Source organism: Macaca mulatta, chromosome 16, assembly GCF_049350105.2.
Source record: "Macaca mulatta isolate MMU2019108-1 chromosome 16, T2T-MMU8v2.0, whole genome shotgun sequence".
In the NCBI taxonomy this organism is placed as follows: Eukaryota; Metazoa; Chordata; class Mammalia; order Primates; family Cercopithecidae; genus Macaca; species Macaca mulatta.
In genome coordinates, this window is record NC_133421.1 from 83,445,029 (window position 1) to 83,465,943 (window position 20,915).

The window sequence follows — 20,915 nt, forward strand, 5'->3', positions numbered from 1 at the left end:
GCTCAAAAGAAACCCTGTAGACTTTAGTTATCACCCTCCATCACTCCTCCTCCCCAGCCCCAACCAGCTGCCTTTTATAAAGTCTCTTTCTAAAAAAGCCAACGCTTTTTCTTCTCTCTGTATTAAATATTGCAGTATATTCATATTCATTTATAAATGGGTTGCCTTTCCAGGTTACTGAGAGGTTAACAGTTGCCAAAAAAGACACCTGTGCCTTCCCTCTGATATTCCCTGGGGTTAGTTCTTCTCTCCTCTTTCTGCCCAGAAACCACTGAGAAGGGCCTCAGAAGAGCTAAGGGCTGCCCCAGGTGGTTTTGTGGGAGGTGAGTTTGGGTGTGAGTTGGTGATGAAAGGGTTGGGGATCCTAGAAAACTTCTTCCAGCCTGGACTCAAGCCTTGTATCTCATGAACAGGGAAGAGACCATCTCCTTTCAGACACAGCCGATCCTCCTAGAGAAGCCCCTCATTCTTCCTTCTACAGAGGCACCTTGGGGAAAGTTGACTTTGCCCAAGGAAGGCTTTGCCAGAGTGGCCTCGGGTCAGCCAGACTTGGCGAGGAGTTTGGTGTGCAGATGTTTTCACTTGGTTTCCCCCAGAAGCTGACCCTGAAGGACACAAGTGCTTGGAGTTTGGATTGGGAGGTACAGGGATCACTGGTGGGGCGGGGTGGGGAGGGCGCTGGGAAGGGACACAAGAAAGGGAAGGTGGCCACTGAAGGGCGGACTCTTGAGTCCACTGCCCCAGCAGGAAACCAGCTCTTACTCTCCAAGTCAACTCTAGGAAATGCTGTAAAACACCCAGCTCAGAGTTACTCCTCCCCCTGTCCAGGGATGCAGACGCTGGGTGTGGAAAACACCAACTCCCAGCAGACTCTGGTAGAGGCTCCTCCAAGGGGTGCAAATTCCTTAGCTGTCCTGGCGAGCTACACACATGTGGGCAGAGCAGCCTCTGCAGTTTTGGATAAAGCTCTCAGGCAGAGAAATAGACACTGGTAGTGGGAGGTTGGCTGAGAGCACAAAATGGTCAGGCCTGGGGGATATGGGTGGGGAACAACCAGAGCATCTGCGACAGCCTGGCCCCATCTGAACCCCCGCATGTGCAGGTGCACACACACACACGCACACACACACACACACTCTCACACACAGTGGGATAGGAATATGGCTGCAGTAGAGTACCTTCCTCTACCCCTGGGCTCCCCTCTTGCTCTCTGTCCATGGTCAGGGTGCTCCTTTGCACGGTAATGAAGTTCATTAAATGAGGTTTATTAGGAACCAGCTAGTAAAGGTCTATGTCTTTTCCACCGATGCTGGAGAATTTCCCACTAAGCTTCGTGAAATGCTTGAAACCCCAGAAGAGATCCCTTGGGGATGGGAGTTGCTCCAGGACGGAAGAAGCAGTAAGCTCCACCCACCCCTCTGGGGACACATGGGAGGCCTTGGATGTACAAAGCTTGTTAGAGAGCTGGCTTTCTTTTGAGCTGCAGCCTGACCAGCCTCCTCTGCACAGGCCCTAGAGGCTCAGGGGCTGCAGGGCAGCCTGGAAGTGCTGTCCATGCCCAAGGGTCTGAGCTAGGAAGGCCAATCACCTTCCTTGGTTCAACCTCTGAAAGGTGAGAGCACCTGGGGCTCCTCTCTTTCAGGAATGGGATGGAATAGAACTCTTGAGTTCTGGGCAGCCCAAGGCCATGTCTACTTCATTGCTACTTGGCAGAATATCCATTCATTCACTTCTTCACTCATTCATTCATCTATTTATTCACTAACTTATTTATTCATGATCTATGAATCAGGGATTACAGCAGTCATGAGACACAGTAATTGGAATATGTAAACCCTTCACCTTCCTTCAGGGGCTTAAGAGCACACAGGAGTCTAAGGTGGTCTAGAATCCCTGGCACACCTCCTCAGCAGACCCAGCCTCTGGCTCCAGCTCTGTGCACTTGTAAGATCATGTCTTGGCTATGCCAGTGGGCTGTAAACACCATTAGGAGAGGACACAGGTCCTGTTCACCACCACATCCTCATAACCTAGCCTTATCCTTGGCACACAGGAGATAATAAATACCTGCGAATGAATGGATGGATATGTGCCTTTGAGTAAAAGGCTAATTCTTGTACATATTTGTAATGCAATCCTATATGTGTTTGGGTATCAGTACACATGTTTCTGTATGTATATGTCATGAGTTTTGTATGACTAGGTGTTGCATCTGTGTGTCATGTGTGTATGTGAAAGAGTTCTTAATAGACATGGGCTTTCTTTCACAATATTTCAAGAGAACGAACATTTTTACTTCCTGGTATCTGACTTTGTAAGTCCAATCTGAATTTTCCACACATGTACAGCTCTCCAGACTTTCAAATATTTATACTCCTATATTTAAAATCTGTGAAATGTCTTTCTCTCACCCCTTATGTGCTTGTACGCTCTCTCCTCTCTCTTCTCTTTCTCTCTCTGCCCTCAGCCCTCCCCTCCACCTCATTTCCTCTTTGTCCCCAGATATAGACATATATAAGGGTGAATACTCCCAAACTGAGTCACACTTTTCACTTCCGAGTTGGAGATATGGAGGGATACACGGGAGCCACCAACCCGGCCTATGACAAATCCCTAATGATAAGCCCAGCCAGGGAGGGGAGCAGCAGCTCTAGGGCCTGTGTCCCAAACCTCTGTGCCCTTTGAAGAGAGGACCTGCCCCAGGAGAAGTTTCCTGCAGCTGCAGCAGAGCTTGGAAGGAGGAGGAACTAATTGATGTTTGCCCAGAGCTTCAGAGAAATGCACTGAGTAAGCATCAGCATCGCCTGGGCTTAGGCAGCTTAGGGTCTTATCTCTGGGAGGTTATAATGTCATGATGCTGACCAAGAGGAGAAGAATCCCCCCATGATTTTTCAACCTGAGATAGTCTGTGGACCTTCTCCATCCCACACCCTGTGACTGAGCCATGAACCACCTGCCTCTCAGCAACCAGTAGAAAAGACCTCACACCTCTCTGTGCTTTTTTTTCTTTTAAGACAGGGTCTTGCTTGTCACCCAGGCTGGAGTACAATGGTGCCATCATAGCTCACTGCAGCCTCTACCTCCTGGGCTCAAGCAATGCTTCCACCCCAGCCTCCCAAGTAGCTGGGACTACAGGTGCACACCACCACGCCCAGCTAATTTTTGTATTTTTTATAGAGATGGGGTTTTGTCATGTTGCCCAGGTTGGTCTTGAACTCCTGGGCTCATGTGATCCACCCACCTTAGCCTCCTAAAGTCTTGGGATTACAGGCGTGAGCCACCAGGCCTGGCCTCCCTCTGTGCTTCTGTGATTCCCTCTACCCCAAATGCTTCCACTCTGTGTGTCTACCTGCTCATCTTTCGGGATTCAGCTTAAACATCTTTTCCTTTGAGCTACCAGACTGAGACAGAGTCCCAGCTTCTAAGCTCTGAGAGAAGCCTGCACCAACTTCTATGGCTATGGGAGAAGTTTCTCTGTGGATGACCTATCTAGGTGTCAGGCTATCCTGCTGAGTGTACAGAAGGTGCAAACTGCTGTATTGATCTTTGTAACCAGAGCCCTTGCACATAGTTGGGCTGAAATGAACTTAGGGACCAAAAAGGGTGGGCCAAGGGTATAGCTGATGATGGTGAGAAGATAGGCAATGTATTGATAAGGTACACTGATAAGTGATTTAGATGTTCTCATGTTTCTCATAACCTCTGTGAAGATGGGATTATCCCCATTGTACGCATGGCAGAACTGAGGCTCAGAGATCCCCAGAATGCATGACAGAGCTGAGAGTCAACCCAAGTGTGTCCAATTCCAAAGCTAGGGCTCTTGGTCACAGTGCGGTATGTGTGAAACCATAGCATATGCACGTATTATTAATAAAAGAACAAGCCAGTTAGAAAACAAATTTTCCATCCATTAGCTGAGTCAAGGCTTGAGGATTTGGAGACTAAGCAACTCTCGAGAGAAAGTTCTGCTGGGACCCCTCCCTTGGCCTTCCCTTTCTACCCCCTCTGATGCCCACTTCATCCATCCCTGCCTGCCTTCTGGTCTGTCCCTGCAGCGTGAGTGCCAGACAGAGGCCTGTTCTGGTGTCCCGACACGCTACAATTCTGTAGATTTACACAGCAAGCATAAGGTCTTCTTCGCATGTATGGGTTTCCCGTTCCCAACCAGACCATGAACTTCCTAAGGAAAGTGACCAAATGCCCAGCTTCTCAACCCTCACGGTGGGGCAGGGAGATGGTAAGTGACTTTGGTTGGGTGCTACCACCTGTCAGGCCCGATGAGGGGGGGTCCTTCCCTGAGTTATTTTAAGAATTTGGGCTCTTTGAGGTGTGTTATCCGCATTTTACACAGGAGAGCCGCCCTGAGGCTCACAGAAATTAGTTTGCTTGCCCAAGATCACCCAATTCGTACGATTAACCTTAGAAAAGCTTTCTGCCTTTCTTGGGATGAATATTTTGAGCTAGGAAAGAAGTAACCATTTCCTGTCTTTTTAACCTGAGAGGAACTAATTGGTGTTTTCCCAGGCTTCAGAGAGAGGCACAGGGGTGCCCCACTGGAGGCTGGGGGTCTTATTTCTGAAAAGTTATGATGTCTTTACATACAACCGGGAGGCAGCGGCATCCCTCACTGAGGTTTTTCCTGGCTGAGACACAAAAACCTGTGGACCTCTGCATCCTGACCCTGTATCTGAGCCATGACTCACTGGCCAGGGAAGATCTACTGAGACCAGTACCAATAATGGAGCCCAGTTGATTAGAACCTTGAGAAGCCCTAAATGGAGTGAGAAACATTTGGCTTCCAATGGGAAATCCAGATGCTTAGGGCATCATTAGAAATATCATGGTGGGCTCCTCAAGGGCAAGACCTCAGCTCTTGTTTCCTGTCAGGGGATCAGTGATTGAGCAAGGCTGATATTGTCAATTTCTACATTTGGGCTCTTATGGAGCTGGCCATTTCAGAGTCAGGTGCAGCAAAACAAAAGCACACGCCCGAAAATGCAGCATTCTGAAGAATGGGAAATGGAAGGGGCAGTGAGGAGGAAGTCACCAGGACACGTGCAGCCCTGGGTTCGAGGTCCACCTTGCTCTCTGCCCCTCTCTATCTGCACTGGGCCCTGGTGGTTGACCTGAACGGACCATAGCCCTGGGCTCCCAAGCTCTGGGGCTTCCAGCTGTGTTCGGCCAATGAAAGCCCTGGCCGGAGGTCAGGGGGAGGGAGGAGATGAGGCCAGACTGGCATTCCCTCTGGCCACTGCCTGGCAGGGTCGTCTCAGGATGGCTGGGTCCCACTACCCATGGCTGCTGCTGCTTTCGTGACAGCTTGTTGCATGTGACTTCCTCTCCCCACCCTGGGTTGGGGTTACTGTTCCCTTTTCTTGTCCTCTCGGGCATTGGGTGGGTAACAGCCAAGCGGCTGCTAGCCTGAGTGACCAGCTTCCATTCGGCTCTCCCCTTTGGAATCTGTCCCTTTGTAAATAAACCGACCCCAAATTATCTCATTTAAACGTGTTTCCAACTTGGACCATGACTCATAAATATCAGGGTAGATCAGGGGACATTTTCACCCTGAATTCATAGGAGACTTTGTGCCAACCCGTGGACCCTCATTGTTGCTGGTGAGTGAGTGGACGTAGGAGTTTTGTCTCTACCATATTCAAAAGCATCTCCTGAGCACTGTCCCTGAAATTATGAGTCTAATAGATTGCTGGACCCTCTATCTGGTTTCTCAAACCAGTCATTGTCCCTGAGGGGCAGGAGGAGTCTTGACAGGGTTGTTGTTGGACCCTTCACCACTTGGACTTCTTTTTCATCTCCAGGAGAATCTGCTGAGAAGAGCCTCTGATCATCTGCAGCTTTTATTGACCTATGGTGACTTCTGACTTCGTGGAAGGAGTTGGTTATTGGCCAAGAGTTATGAGCTTAACGTGGGCCACTTGCTGACCTTCTGCACGTGACGCGATTAGTCACCCTGCAAATCTGGTGGAAATTCTGAGTTATGGGACATGAGACTGTCCTGCCTCTTTCTTCTCAATGTGCAGCTTAATGACTTGAAATTCCTCTTGGATTATCCGGAGAGCCTTCTTTTTATAGAAAACAGAAAAAACATCAGTAGCTTCTCCTTTGTTATGTTGTCACTTTATTGTCACAGAGCAGCGGTGGACTCACCAGATTGCAGTCCCTGTTCCTTAACATCTATGAGAGTGACTGACTTCGGCATAGCTACTCTAAGGCTGGGCATGGTTGCTCATCCCAGCACTTTGAGAGGCTAAGGTGGATGCATTGCTTGAGCCCAGGAGTTCAAGACCAGCCTGAGCAATGTGGTGAAACCCTGTCTCTACAAAAATTATAAAAATTAGCCAGGCATGGTGGTGGGTGCTTGTAATCCCAGCTACTTGGGAGGCTGAGGCAGGAGAATGGCTTGAGCCCAGGAGGTGGAGGTTACAGTGATCCAAGATCGCACCCCTGCATTCCAGCTGGGCGACAGGAATAAAACCCATCTGAAAGATAGAAACAGAGAAAGAGAGGAAGGAAGGAAGGAAGGAAGGAAAGAAGGACGGAAGTAAGGAAGGAAGGAAGGAAGGAGGGAGGGAGGGAGGGAAAAAAGAAAGGAAAGGAAAGGAAAAGAAAAAGGAAAAGGAAGAAGAAGAAGAAAAGGAAAAAGAAAAAGAAAGAAAGGAAAGAAAGAAAAGAAAAGAATAACTACTCTGAAACAAAGCGACTTGTTTTGGGTGGATGTACTTAACACACACCCAACATAATGGGTTTCTATTCCAGCAGTTCTAGATCATAAGTTACTGTCTTTTGTTATATGAGGATGAATGTCACAGCTGCCCTGTAGGACTAGCAGCTTCATCTCTTAAAGTCAGATGCACCATGATCGTCACTGGAGATTTCTCTCTGATCGCAGTGAATCCCTGGTAACTAACTCCTGCTTTGACAAATAGCCATGCCCAAATCATCATGTAAAACCTTGAAACTTTGAGCATTTACCTGCTAGGGTACAGCTGATTGTTTAATCAGATTGGGATAGGTTTTGCTGCAGTAACAAATATCGTTAAAAGTCTGTCCATGTGACCATGGCTCAGTACCCACCCCCAGGCCCCGTCACCACAACCCAACTCCAGAAGCCATGTCACTGGAGCCCCTGTGGTGTAGGTGGGACACAATCCTTCTGCAGCACAGGGAAAAAAGATCATGACATGGCACAGGCCAGTTCTTATTAAAGCCTCTACCACGAAATAACATGCCTCACTTCCCTTCATGTTTCATCAGCCAAAGCAAGTCATGGGACAGGCTAATGGGGGGCGGGGCTTGGGGTCCTACCGAGAGCCTACACATTTGTAACTGGCCCCAGTGACAGCACTGATCATTTCTTAGGAAAAATTCTGGCCCTGCTTCTGTAGAGAGGCAGAATACTGCCTATTCATGTGGCAGTTTTGATTGAGATCCTTACTTTTTGCAAAAGGACACTGTGTAGTTTGCTAGGGCTGCTGAAACAAGGGAACACAAAGCAGGTGACTTCACAGAAATTTATTCTGTCACCACCCTGCAGGCCAGAAGTTCAAAATCAAGGTGTCAGCGGGGCCACACTCCCTCCAAAGCCTCTAGGGGAAGGTCCTTCCTTGCCTCTTCCAGCTTCTGGTGGCCCCGGGTGATCCTTGCCTTGTGGGACCTCGCTCCAGTCTCTGCCTCCATCTTCACGTGACCTCCTTCTTTCTCTGTGTTTGTCTAAGGACACTGACCACTGGATTAGGGCTGACCTACTCCAGTATGCCCTGATTTTCATTTGATCACATCTGCAAAGATGTTGTTTCCCACCCAACAAAGTTACATTCACAGGTGCTGGGGGCAAGGATTTCAACATACCTTTCTGAGGACCCTTCATCCCATAAGAGGTACTTAACATCTACTCAATTGGTCTTCTCCAAACACAATTATATGGTTTGGTTTTGCTTTGCTTTGTTTCTGGTGTGCTGTTCAAAGCATCTGAAAGGCCCTTAGCAACACGAGACATCCACACTGCAGTCCCCTGACCCCTCAGCGAACAGACCCATGAGCTTCTACTGCTTGAGCCGTATCAAGAGCTGGGCCGTGAAACACTGTAGCCCTGGAGGCTCACTGGAAGGATGCAGTGCACTGCTGTCTTATGTCGGCTTAAGCATTTTGGGGCTTTGGGTTTTGCTTCATTTTTAGCTGTTGTTGTTGGAGCTGAGAAAACCCTTTTCAAATGAGGTCTTAAGGATTCCCTAGCAGCCCCAGTATATAAGCCCAATAAAAGCTGAGCTTCCCTGTTTGATGTGGGTGTTGTCCCCGTGGGAGGAAATTCAAAGTACCTTCTGGTTTCTCGGTCTTCCACTCCGTGGGCAGAGTCGCAGTGTTTGTGAGTGTGGCTCACTGGCCATTTCTCCCTTTCCTGTGGCCAGAAACCAGGAGGGCCAGAGCCTACCCTCGGCTCCTCCTCTCTGTCAGCGCCCGGCAATGGATGTGGGAGCTCCTGCTCTCCAGCCTGCTGCTTCCTCTCTGGTTGCCGATGCCCCTGAGTGTATGGGGACCTGATCTCTCCTCCCAGCTCAGATCGCAGATCTGAGACTCTAGCCCTGGAGAAAGAAGAAAGAATGAGTTAGTCCAATAAAACTGTGGCTTTATTTACTTTTGAAAAAGAGAGACTTAGCCTGGCCCAGCCAATCCTCTGCACTAGGATTGGTGCAACCTTCATTGCTTGACTTCCTCCTGCCCAGCCATGGTCTTCTTTATGCGTCTCCTCCCTTGTGGGTGTACCGGATGGGGCAATAGAGGACCCAGGCATTTGTGCTTTGTCCTGGCCCCAAATGCCATCTGATCACACCCACAGCATTCCCAAGTCTTCTCATGGCCCAGATAGAGAGCCCAGAGGCCACTCAGTAGCTCCCTTTTCCCTGGAGCAGCTCCCAGGACTGCTGGCAGGTTCCTGGGGGCTTTGCGGAACAATGTAAGAATCCCTGGTGGAGATCAGTGTTTCTCAGCATTAGATGTGGATCAGAAATGGCTGCAGAGCTTTGGAAATATACAGAGGCTGAAATCTCTCCAGTACCTGGCCGCACTACCCACGAGGGAAAGGCCCCAGGGCCTGGATTCCAGGTGACTTTGATGTCAGGCAGGGTTGAGAACCACTGACCCAAACATTCTGGGCTTTATCCCTGGGTTATATCAGATCATTTCCAGGCCTTGCAACACCTGCTTACTGTGTTTACTCTAGAAACCATGGAGTTGGTTGGGTCTCTCACTATTTTAGTCTGTGTCCACCACATGAAGGTCCACCCCACAAAAGCTTTGTTTTCTTAGACAATGAGAATTTTTGTAAATGATCATGTTTGTCTTCTGTACTGGCTGCTTGGACCCACAGGCTTAAATGTGCAGTTTAATTTTAGCAACGACACAGGTCCTGTGACTCCAACAGCTGCAGATAGCCTTTGCCTCTGACCTTGGGTTCCTCTATTTTCCTTGGTCTTATTTTTTTATTATACTTCATGGAATTACCTATCAGTACCAGGAATAGTTTAGGGGATAAAGTGGCATTTGCACTTATAAAGAACAGGCCAGGTGTGATGGCTCACACCTGTAATCCCAGCGCTTTGGGAGGCAGAGGCTAGCGGATCACTTGAAGTCAGGAGTTCGAGACCAGCCTGGTCAACAAGTATAAAACCCTGTCTCTACTAAAAATACAAAAATGAGTTAGGTGTTGTGGTGGCTGCCTGTAATATTAATATCAGCTACTTGGGAGGCTGAGGCAGGATAATTGCTTGAACCTAAGAGGCGGAGGTTGCAGTGAGCCAAGATGGAGCCACTGCACTCCAGCCTGGGTGACAGAGTGAGACTCCATTAAAAAAAAAAAATTAGAAAGAACCAAACAGAAGTGGTGAGTCTGATGATGACGAAGCTTGTGTCTACAGCCACAGGACACCAACTGCAGGTTAAAGAGAGCTCCTCTAGCTTTAGATTTCCTCGTATGTGCCACCTCCTCCAGGAAGCCTTTCCTGGTCATCTGAACCAGATGAATCACCTCATGATAAGTGATCCTAACTCTTGTTCTCCGTTAAAATGACTCGTTCAGCCCCAGTCTTCCCCACCAGACTGTAATTTTGACACGAGCAAAAAGCATGCCTGTCTTTCTCCTGGGTGTAACCCCAGTGCCCAGCACACGGCCCACTGCAGCATAATCATCTGATAAATATTTATTGGATGAGCAAATGGAAATAGCTGCAAAACTCGACTGCTGGGTGAAATATACAAGAAATAAATATAAAGGCTCTGTGATAAGAAGGTGACTCACAGAGCGAGGAGAGAGAAAGAAAAAGAAAGGCAGGTGGGAGGGAAGAAAGGAGCAGCTGGTTGAAAAGAAGACAGAACAGGAGCTGGCAGCGTCTGAGCAGCTATTTACCCAGATCCCAGTGAAAGTCTCTACAGACTGTGTCCCATTTTATCTTCACAACACTCTTGGAAGGCGAGCCGGCTACCCCCACTTTACAGATGAGGAGACTGAAGCTTGAGGCATCTAAGCTGCCTGAAATTCATAAAGCCCAGGAGTAACTGAGTCAGATCTGAATCTGAGGGTCTGTGGCTTCAAAGCTGGGAGGCTGTCCCCTGCAGCACAGGGACAAATATCAGGATCCCAAAGTGGCCACACCTACTACTCACCCCCCGAGGGTCCCTTACACCTGCCCCATGAACAGGGTTCTCTTCGCAGAGGGTTTGCTTCTGTGGCTGGCTGGGCGAGCAAGGATCAGCGGAAAAGGAGGTGATAAGGCTTCAATGTTGGCACCCCTATTCAGTGAGAAGAATGGAGCACCCAGATTATAACAGGGCCAACTGGGGGACTGAGTAAGGAGGAAACACCTCCATTTCACCTTGCCTGTGAGCTGGGGAGGTGGTAGGGGTTGGGCAGCTGCTGCTCCCATCCCTACCCTCCCAGCCTCCATCCACACCTCCTCCCCGAACTACCTGCAGAGGAGCCAGCCAGGCTGGGCTTGAGGATGTCAGGCCAGGAATGGCCAGGGGCCCAGGGGATGTCAAGTCAGTGGGCACCAGCTGGGGCCTTGCTTCGGCAACACAGTCAGAGCTGTGTACACCAGAGCCAGCGGTGGCCCTTTTTCCAAGCTGCAGTGGCTGCCAGGCCAGAGGCTGTCCCTGTGGATTCTGGCCACCTGCAATTCTCAGTCTTCATGGTGGGAAGAAGCCTCATCTAGACACCCCAACCCAAGGAGAAGGGTAGCACCAATGTGTGCCCCTGGGACAAGAGGACTTTATTTGCCCTCACCTGGTCCTCTGATTTGGGGACTCTGGGGACCCTGGCCAACATACATGTACTCCAAAGCCTTAGCTTCCACTCTAGCCATTGGTCATCCAGTGCTTAATTCCTCATGTGAAAACAAAAATGCTAGCAAGAGTATAGAAGCCTTGGGGAAGTTGCCCAGAATAGAAAGGCTTTAAACCCTCAGAAAGCACTGAGCATTTCAAATCACTATCCTGAGTCCATTGGTGCAGAATCCTCTTTCAAGCTTTGAATTAACACTGTGTAGCTAGCACTGTTGACTCAGAAGAGTCCAAGGGTTGACCGGGGGAGAGATAGATGTGTGGGGCCTGGGATCAGAGCTCCCCAATCCTGCTTTCTGGAGCTCTTCCAACCTGGACTTCTGACTCAGGCTCTGCAGCAAATATTCTTGTTTTCACTGGTTTCCCTACATGTGAAGAATCTGAGTGGTTTGGATCCCACCCATTTAGATGGATGACTGGACTTCCAGCCCTCCTGGGCCCTTGCCAACTATGATTCGGCCATTCTTCCTGCGCCAAAGGGAGCAGAGCAACAAATGATATACTGCAGTTTTTGCCTGATAGATGCAATTTACACATCAGCAAAAGCTTCCCAACAGGAAGGTCTGACATGGATGATGGTGAACAGCATTCCTTGGGCCTGGCATAGTGGCTCCTGCCTGCAATCTCAGTGCTTTTTGGGGGACCGAGGGAGGTGGATCACTTGAGCCCAGGAGTTCCAGAACAGCATGAGCAACATAGCAAGACCCTATCTCTACAAAAATAAAACAACAACAACAACAACAAAAAGGACAGCATTCCACTTGTTCTCAAGAGGTGTTTAAATTCTGAAGAATTTATCATCACCTTGAGCAAAGAATGGAACCAGGGGTATCCATGGTTCTTCTGTGCCCTTGGATTCTCCAGTGACTTCATCTTTAGCTAAAATCTCACCAGAATGTGGAGGAATGGCCACTCCTGAGCAGTTTTCTCTTGGCTTCCTGAGATCATGCATCAGAGGTCTGGCTTGGTCAGAAATATTGTCCCTTCCAGAGATATGGTCAATAGGCAATAGCGAGGGAGAGAGGGGGAGAGAGGGGGAGAGAGAGAGAGAGAGAGAGAGAGAGAGAGAGAGAGAAGGGGGTTATTTCTATAGAGTCAGAGAGTCACATGTCCCTATTCAATTCCACACAAGGAGGCTCAGCTATAATCACCACCAACCCACTTGCTTCTCTACAAGGTAACCATGTCACAACCAGTTCCTTCCAGAGGATTCAATATCACTGCTCATCCCCTCAGACTAATCTAGAGGACTGGTCATTGGGAAGTCATCCTGAGCTGTGACCACTCTCTGGAACCCTGCACTTCCTGCTTCACATGGACTGGATGAATGTCTAGGGGCACAGCTGTTTCTGGACATCTGGTTTGTCTTCAGAATCTCAAATCTTAAAGGCCTTCTGGTCCAACCATCCAATGCATGGTGAGGCCCCTTCTGGATTGCCTCTGCTGACAGCATCCTGGTATGTGCCTATATATTTCCAGGGAAAGCCAGAAAGATTCCGTACAATTATGTGGCCCCTGTTCCAGGGGAGCCTACAGCTTGGTCAGGGGACAGACTCTATCTTCCATCAACTCAAGGACTAAGACTCAAATAAAAACATGCAAGGTTGGGGGCCAGGCCTGGTGGCTCATGCCTGTAATCCCAGCACTTTGGGAGGCTGAAGCAGGCAGATCACCTGGGTTCAGGAGTTCAAGACCACCCTGGGCAACATGGTGAAACCCTATCTCTACCAAAAATGCAAAAAATTAGCCGGGTGTGGTGGCGTGTGCCTGTGGTCCCAGCTACTCGGGAGGCTGAGATGGGAGGATCACTTGAACCTGGGAGGTGGATGTTGCAGTGAGCTGAGATTGTGCCACTGCACTCCAACTTGGATGACAAACTGAGACCCTGTCTCAAAAAAAAAAAAAAGTGTAAGGGAATCTGAAAAGCCTCTATACTGTATGCATCCTACTATCTGACATTCTGGACAAGGCAAAACCATGAAGACAGTGAAAAAAAAAAGATCAGTGGTTTTAGAGGTGGGGAGGAGGGATGGATAGGTGGAGCACAGAGGATTTTTAGGGCAGTGAAGGTTTTCCAGATGGTACTGTCATGTGGATACATGCCACACCTTTGTCCAGTACCACAGAATGTACAAAACCAAGAGTGAACCCTAAATGGAAACTATGAACTTTATGTAATAATAATGCATCAACATTGACTCATCCCTTGTAACCAACGTACCACACCAATGCACGATGCTAATAACAGGGGGTGCTGGAGTAGGAGTAAGAGGGTGTACAGGAACTCTGTGTACCTTCCATTCAATTTTTCTGTAAACCTAAGACTGCTTAAATAATAAAGTCTATTAATTTTTTCTAAAGTACAGGATGAAGAAATAAAGAGAGGGTGAAATCATTCTGGGAAGTTTCCTTGAAAGGGGTGAGTCATAAAGAGGGGGTGGGTGCAGGTGAGGAGGGGGAAGATTACAGACTGCAGGGATGAGCAAATATCATTCCCCAGGATTTCCTGAAGTTTTTCTCCCCTCCCAAAGCCCAAATCTGCCTCTTTTTCGGGCCCAGCGAGGACTCTGGAAGACAGAGATCCTAGAAAAGTAGAGGGGAAAGAAGAGAAAGAGAACATGGAGAAACCGCCAGGGAACGGAACTCTTGGTCCAGGAGGCGCAAACCACAAGTGCAATTAGTCAAAAGAGAACTTGAAATTAAAAAATGATTCCAAGCTGAGGAGGGGAGTACATAAGTTACTGCAGCCCCAAGACATTTATGAATAATACAAATGCCGCGAGGTGCTGAGCCCAAGCACAGTTAATTAATATGTACAGGAGCAGAGATGCACTCGAAAAACAATAGTGCTGCTTCCCCCTCGCCAGAAGTAAAAATATTTCCAGAAAGACTGACACGTTTATTATTTTCTAACATAATTACCTTATTGTGGAGCATTTGTAATGGAACACATTAGAGACGCTAAGCACCTGCCTGGCTTTCTTTAATGCAGTTTGGTTCACCGGTGCTGGGCACTGGAGGTGGGAGGAGGCTGGCAGGGTGGCAGTGGTGGCGGGGGCATCTCCGGAGAGCTGTGCACACACATACATAGTTGATGCCCTTTCTCTCTCCTTCCCCCCCCTCGCTTTCCTTAAACCAAGCCAACATCCTCCCCCTTCCTCATTCCATTCCCTCCCCTGCCTGCCTTACTGCTGCCCACTTCTAGGGACCTCCGTGAGCTGGTGACAGCCCTGAGGGGCAAAGCTGAGAGATTCGGGGTGCCCCGATGACTGCTCAGAGGAAATGTCTGCAGAAGGAGGAGAAGCAGAAGCCTCCCTCTACTGGAGAAGGGAGGAGGGATGAAAGGGGACTGGCCCAGGGCTTGAACATTCGCCCCAAGACCCAGAACAGACCGGCACTTCAGCCTTTCTGCTACCCTTGTTTTGCAAGGATGTAGGGTGAGAATATTGGTCTGGGAGTCTGGGACCCTGGGTTCTAGTCCTCACTCTTCTAGCCCAGAGACCAAAAGTCACTTTGTCTCTGAATCTCCATATCCTCACCTGTAGAAGGGCACCAGTGGAGGACAGCTGGGCTGGCTGGCATCCAACGTCCCTGCTGCCCAATGTTCTGAGCACATCAGCCACTCAGCCAAGAGGCAAGCATTGTCATCCCATCCAGCCTTTTTCCTCCACAGTTAAGAATGCCTCGCTTAACAGATAGATGCCCAATTTACACTTTCCCGGGAGAGAAATGCCTGTCTTCTCCCCTCCACTCCCATTGGCTCCCTGCCGTGCCCAGCCTCCCTTCTCCTCTCATTGCCACACACAAAATGGAATCCAGAAGGCGGGCGCCCACGCTGCCATGTGCGTGGTGTGCCATCCCTGGCCACGCCCACCTGGCCAGGCTCCATCCTTGGCACCCGCCGCTGCTCAGTCTCTTCCTCTTGCTCCTCTCCCTCTCTCCACCCTTAAACACTGGCCCCCTCCAGCATTTTGCCCTTGGCCCTCCTCTCTTCCCATTTTCTGGGCCCCCTGTGGTTTGATTGCACAGATAGATTTTGTATCTGTCTTTAAAGCCCAGTCCTTGCTTCTGAGCTCCAGAATTTGTAAATACAGCTGGCAGTGGGACATCTTTATCTACTTAAGAATCACTGCGCCCAAATGGAGCCCTTTATCTTCCCCACTAAACCTGCTTCTCCTTCTATTTTCTATTTCAAGGACTGGCATTCCGCTACTCTCATAATTCAGAAATCCAAGAGACTTTCCAGAATCTCCTATCTCCTTTATATCTCACACTCATCTGGCCACAAAACTGATCTTATGCCCAAAATAGCCCAGGACTCTCTTTTCTGTCTTCACTGACACTGTCTTCCTTTCTTGAGCAGATTCATGGAGTAGTCTTTTATCTGTACGTCCTCCCTACTGAGCTCGCACAGAGGCTGGCACTTGGGTAAATGGCAGCAAATATTTACTGAATGAATAAGCCCCATCTCATGCCATTCCATTGTCCACGTTGCTAGTGGTCCTCCTCCTAAAATCCAGAGATAATTATGTCTTTGTCTTGCTTGAAAACCTCCAGAACACGCCGTGACTTCCAGGATAGTTTTACCCCATGCTGCCTAATCTTACATGGCTTGTACACCCTCCAACACCATCTCCAGCAAGCACCCATGGCAATATCAGCTCCTGTGTCTCTATTCAAAGGCCCCATCTCATGCTTTTGTGCCTTGCATGTGTTGTCCCTGTTGCCTGGAGCATCATTCATCCACCATCTGGTCAACCTCTATTGTACTCTAAGAATCACTATTCTGGTGATCTATCACTATGTAATGAATAACCCCAAACTTAGTGGCTTAAAACAATAATCATTTTATTACTGTATCTTATAGTTCTGTGCTTGACTGAGCTCAGAACTGGGCTCCGTTCTTGTTCACGGTCTCTCATATGGTTGCAGTCAGACAGTGACTGGGCTGGAGTTATCTTGAGGACTTTCTCACTCACATGTCTGCCTGGGTCAGCGGGCACCACCTACCCATCGCCTCTTCATGTGGCTTGGGCTTCCTCCCAACATGGTGGCCATGTTGTTAGAACAAGCGTACTGAGAGAGGAAGATCAGCAGAAGCTTCTTGACTTTTTCTCACCTAACCTTGGAAGTCCTGCAGCATCACTGCTGCTACAGTCTACTCATCAAGGTTGTCACAAGGGCCTGCCCAGGTTCAAAGGAAGGGGACACTTCGCTTCTTGAGGAGAGAATGGCAAGGTTCTGAAGAGAGCATGTGGGATGGGAATATTGTTGCAGCCACTGAGGGAAAATATAATCTGCCACATATGACAGCCCCTCCTCCAGGAAGTCGTTGGATGTCCCTCTCCCTTCTCCAGGCTACTCGTGTGCCTCTTGCTAGTATTCCCCACCATATGTGCCATTGTTATTTATTTTTCAGTTTAGTTCATTGACGGCATGGGTTATCTTTTACTTATCTTTGTGCTTGGCACATAGTTGATTCTCATCAATTGCTTGCAAATTACTCACTGAGAAAGTGAGAGACTGAGTATGACCTGCTAACCCACAGCAAGGAATGTTCTTTCCAGAGCAGGCAGTGACTTCCCAGGACAGCCACCACTCAGGCAAGGGTGGGCAGAAGCCCTGGCTGAAGCCACTCCTCAACCAGAACATACCTGGCCCTCACTGCTGCCATTCAGGACACCTGTCCCATGTCAGATCTGTTACCTGCTGGCAGGTGTGCACAGGTGAAGCCCTTTGGTTCTCCCCAATACCACCTCCACCTTCTTGCTCCTGTTTTAAAATTTCCAGCAGTGGAATAAAAGGTGGCTCCATGGAAGAGGGAAGAGTGTGGGAAAGTTTGGAAGGTTGGTGGGAGGCAAAGGGAGAGGAAATCCCCTCCTTTCTGTCTCCCATCCCCCGTTGGCCCTCTGGAGCCATGGAGTGCAGAAATATCCCTTCTCATTTCCCGGCACCATTCCCCAGCTGCCTGGCCCGGATTGCTGGGCCTTTGGAACAATTGTTTGCCGAGCCATTCAGCGGGCAGCTCCCTCATGGGCACACAGCCCCACTGCCTGACAGGCTGTGTGCAAGGGGACAGGCCTGAATGACTGTAATATGAACCATGAAAGTGGATATTAAAGGCTTTATTACAGGGTGAGGACTGCTAATTGCAACGTTCCTTTCAGGAAGCTGGAGCTGATGAGTTTAAGCAGCGGCACCCAATTATTATAACTCTGTCAGTGCAGAGCAGGGGAGAGGTAGGGGAGGGGAGGAGGCAGGCTGAAGGCACAATTACCTGAACTTTATCCAAGGCACACACCGCTGGCCTGGAATGTTAAAGGGAGATTGGTTCTGCTCTGAGCTTCCTCCCGGTCGCAGCTGTGTTGTTGTTGATTACTGATCCCCCAGCCCTTCTCTCCTGCCCTGCAGTCTTCTTGTGGAAGAGGTGGCACTTGTGTACATCAGATGACACCCAAGCCCTCCCTGGTCCCTGCTGGTGACACAGCCTCCATGCTAAGACCTAAGGTCTTCCAGGGCACCTTGGAATCAAGCTGCCAAGCCTTTCATTCTTTAGATGGGAAAGTAGACTCAGCGAAGACAGGAAGTTGCCCAGATTACCCAGCTCTTAAGCGACAGAGCAGGAGGTAACTGGAGGCTCCTTAAAATTCAGCCCCAGGTATAGGCATTGCCTGCCATGTACACGGGCTGAGTATTCGGATGTGCTCCTGGAGGAAGAAAATGCAGCCCTTGGTGGGGAGATGACTTGTAAACAGCATCATCATTCAAACTCATCATTACCATGCTCTAAGTGTATTCAGTGCTTTACATTTCACAGAGTGCCTTCAGACATTTGTGTGTTCCAGTGTCATTGAGCACCTACTGGGTGCCAGTTGCTGGAGACAGAGATGACAGATGATGTTTCTGTCTGCAAGGAGCTCACAGCTTAGTGGGAAGACACACAAGCCAAATGACACTTATAATACTGAGTCGAAAATGCTAGATAGAGGTGTCCCCACACACATTACCCCCTTTAATTTAATCACATAAATTTAAGTGAGTGCACATAAAAAGCTAATACTATAAGGTGCAGTCTGCTCAGTGCCAATTGAGCAGCACAGAGAGCAAAAATAGAGTTGTTCCTCAGTGGGAGAGCTCACCATTGCACACGGTGGCCAATGGTGGATTCACTAAAAAGGCAGCTCTGATGGATAGGTAAGAATTCAAAAGGCAGCAAAAAAGGATAGGAGTTGGGAGTGGTGGGGAAGAGAGCAAAGGTTCTTTTTTGCATCCAACTAGAGGGTCTGCATCTGAAATATTGACCCCTCCTTATCTCCATCCAAGAGTATTAAGGTTGTCATTGTCGTGATGAAGTTAGAGCAGTGTAATGAACATGCAGGCCCCTATGCTGGGCATTCAAGATGCCCCAGAACAATGATGAGGACCTAAGGTGTTGCGGGAAGTCAGGGACCCTGAACGCAGGGACCGGCTGAAGCCGTAGCAGAAGAGCATAAATTGTGAAGATTTCATGGACATTTATTAGTTCCCCAAATTAATACTTTTATAATTTCTTATGCTTGTATTTACTGCAATCTCTGAACATAAATTGTGACGATTTCATGGACACTTATCACTTCCCCAATCAATACCCTTGTGATTTCCTACGCCTGTCTTTACTTTAATCTCTTAATCCCATCATCTTCTTCATAAGCTGAGGAGGATGAATGTTGCCTCAGGACCCTGTGATGATTGTGTCAACTGCACAAATTGTTTGTAGAGCGTGTGTGTTTGAACAATATGAAATCTGGGCATCTTGAAAAAAGAACAGGATAACAGCAATGTTCAGGGAACACCAGAGATAAGACTTCTGGTCGCTGGTGAGCCGGATGGAACAGAGCCATATTTCTCCTCTTTCAAAAGCAAATAGGAGAAATATCGCTGAATTCTTTTTCTCAGCAAGGAACATCCCTGAGAAAGAGAATGTGCCCTGAAGGTAGGCCTATGAACAGCCCCCTCAAGGTATGCCGTCTTTTATGGTTGAAGCCGAAGGGATGAAATAAGCCCCGGTCTCCTGTAGCACTCCCAGGCTTGTTAGGATGAGGAAATTCCCACCTAATAAATTTTGGTCAGACAGGTTGTCTGCTCTCAAACCCTGTTTCCTGATAAGATGTTATCAACGACAAAGCATGCCCGAAACTTCATTAGCAATTTTAATTTCGCCTCATCCGGTGGTCCTATGATCTCGCCCTGCCTCCATTTGCCTTGTGATATTTTATTACCTTGTGAAGTAGGTGATCTCTGTGACCCACACCCTATTTGTGCACTCCCTCCCCTTTTGAAAATCACTAATAAAAACTTGCTGGTTTTATGGCTCGGAGAACATCATGGACCCTGCCGACATGTGATGTCTCCCCCAGACACCCAGCTTTAAATTTCTCTCTCTTGTGCTCTTTCCCTTTATTTCTCAACCCAGCTGAGACACTTAGGAAATAGAAAAGAACTCATGTAACCATCGGGAGCGGGTTCTCCCGATACTAAGGTCTAGGAGTCTTTTTCCTCATCATCGTACACAGGGCATCATCATAACAGATTGTGATGAATGGGAGTAGGCAGAATCAGGGAGACCTCATCCCCTTTCCTTGGACTTGTGCATGCTCAGAATTAACCTGCCTGACTCATGTTCTTCAGCCAAAGAGTCCTGATCAACCAGGAGATGTGTCGCATGTACTGAGATGCAGGATGTGGGGGAGCCACAAATATGGGAAGGGTGGAATTAAGGGTTCTTCCTTACACATGTCAAGCTTGAGATGACTGCTAGGTAACAACATGGAGCTGGATGGATTTTGACAACAATTTTGGAGTTCAAGAACAATATAGACTGGTGATGGGATATACTTGGGTGTCCTTGGCATCTGGATGGGATATAAGATCATAAGATAGGAGGAGAATACCTGGAGAGAGAGAAAGAGAGAAAGAGATGAGGTGCACATAGGTTGCACTCTGGTGGGGGCAGATGCCAGCCAAAGAGAAGGAGGTGGGAGGAAAGACAAAGGAACATACTGCCCTGCAGGTGAAGAGAGAGATGGTCCAGGAGAGAGTGATACATGAGGTAGAGTTCTGCAGAGAGATCAAATGAGGATTGAAAAGTGGCAGCCCAATTTGTCAACATGGATGGCCCTGGTTTGGATGGCAAATTTAGAAACCAGTAGGAGTAGTTGGAAAGTGAAATGCAATAGCCCTAATCAAATAAACTCTGACCGTTACCTCACACCACACACTGTGAAATTGGCACCAAGAAGATTGTAACTTGTAATGTTAGCAATCACTTGCATTTGTGTGATTAAATTAAAGTGGTGCATGTATGCACATCTCTATCTAGTGCTTTTCACACCATGTTATAATTGTTGATCAGCTTGTGTATTTCTCACACTAAGCCATGAACTCCTTGCAGACAGAGTCAGAATCTGTCATCTTTTTATGTCCATTGCAACTTATAATGGATCAGACATAAAATCTAAAACCATAAAACTTCTGGAATAAAACATACAAGAACATTTTGTAAACTTAGGATAGGCAAAAATTTCTTA

The 20,915-nt window shown here is 48.3% G+C and overlaps 1 protein-coding gene across 3 annotated transcripts in view; it reads right to left on the reverse strand.

The window, feature by feature from the left end:
• LOC144335915 (uncharacterized) overlaps positions 1 to 20,915 on the reverse strand; it is a 213,586-nt gene that overhangs the window by 15,954 nt on the left and 176,717 nt on the right. The window contains exons 1-3 of one of the 3 annotated variants that reach the window (XR_013407184.1): positions 8,711 to 8,834; positions 8,334 to 8,597; positions 3,889 to 6,497 (exon numbers count right to left, since the gene is read on the reverse strand). The gene's annotated coding sequence lies outside the window, so the exon portion shown is untranslated. Of the gene's footprint in view, positions 1 to 3,888; positions 6,498 to 8,333; positions 8,598 to 8,710; positions 8,835 to 20,915 lie in introns of those variants that run through there. The other 2 variants (XR_013407182.1, XR_013407179.1) reach the window with 2 other exon arrangements.